Below are 1,604 nucleotides of genomic sequence, written 5' to 3' on the forward strand. Positions count from 1 at the left end.
TAAGATTTTCTTTTGAAATTTATAATTTAATACTATATATTTTTGTACCTAAAGATTATCTCACTAAAATTTAATGAGAATTTAAAATTAAATTACTTTTTAGACATTAAAAATAAGTGGATGAAATGAGCTAGTAGTAGATAATAGAGTAAATAGGTGTTTGAACATGAACCTGGTAAGACTGAGGAAAATATTGATTTGGAAAATTAAGTTAAATTTTTTGAAATATAATTATATTTTACATGCATTTTGTGTCACGATCTAAAAATGGGCGTGATGGCACTCGTCTTATCTCACCAAGACCAGTCAGCCTAAAACTCAACAATTACAATATAATGCGGAAAAAATCATAATCAACTAAAACAATACCCCCAAAATATGGTTGTCACGTGTACAAGCCTCTAAAGTATTACAATTGATTCAAAAGAAATATAAGTCTCAAATGACCTTGTTTCTAGAATAGAACAAGATCATAATTAAGAAGAAAGAAAGTCCGCTGAAATGAAAAGCAGCTACCTCACAAACCTCCACAAGTAGCCTCGGACAAGGAGAAGAGAAAATATCACAAAGGTCCGGGCTAGTAACCTACAAAAAAAATGTAGTAGCAAGGGGTGAGTACCAAACCACATGGTATCCAGCAAGTAAACCTCTAAACACGAGATAAGGGGATAGAATACGAGTACTCCTTACACCCCAACCAAACCTTCACAACTACAATCTGTATAAAACCAACCCAACCTAACAGTTCACAATTTACAAGCACATATCTCAACAACAACATTCTAACAATCGTATATTCTCAAACAACAAGCTCAATGTTCATCAATTACTACCTCCACAACTACAACCTGCTTAAAACCAGTCCAACATAACATTTCACAGTTTACAAAGCACATAGCTCAACACAACACTCTAACAATTTCATATCCTCAACAACAACAATAGTTTCATATCCTCAACAACAACAATAGTTTCATATCCTCAACAACAACAATAGTTTCATATCCTCAACAACAACAATAGTTTCATATCCTCAACAACAACAATAGTTTCATATCCTCAACAACAACAATAGTTTCATATCCTCAACAACAACAATAGTTTCATATCCTCAACAAATGGTACATCCTCTTTAATTTCTTATTCTTTCTCAATCCACATAACACTTGTCACATCCATGTCTCAGAACAATGTAAATGACATGTTCACACAAATAATGAGGAGATGACCATTTTCATAACATTGCACAATTCACAACAACACAATCATGATACAACATTAACAATGATTCAACAAACCTTTCAAACCATTCTCAACACATCACAAACTATTAATCACATTGCCTTTTATTACCGGGAAAATGCATAAGTACTCCCCCAGCCTATGCCTAAAATCCCTGAGATACACCTAACCTTTACTAAGGTCCTATTACCCCATTGAACTTATTTTATATATAATTTTTTACCCCTTTTCGGCCTACGTGACACTATCCTTGAAAAAATTGTCAACAGGCGCTGGGCCCACAAGATAGTGCCACGTAGGCCGAAAAGGGGTAGAAAATTATATGTAAAATAAGTTCGGGGGGTAATAGGACCTTAGTAAAG

The sequence above is a fragment of the Solanum tuberosum genome, unplaced genomic scaffold, assembly GCF_000226075.1.
Source record: "Solanum tuberosum cultivar DM 1-3 516 R44 unplaced genomic scaffold, SolTub_3.0 scf00466, whole genome shotgun sequence".
In the NCBI taxonomy this organism is placed as follows: domain Eukaryota; kingdom Viridiplantae; phylum Streptophyta; class Magnoliopsida; order Solanales; family Solanaceae; genus Solanum; species Solanum tuberosum.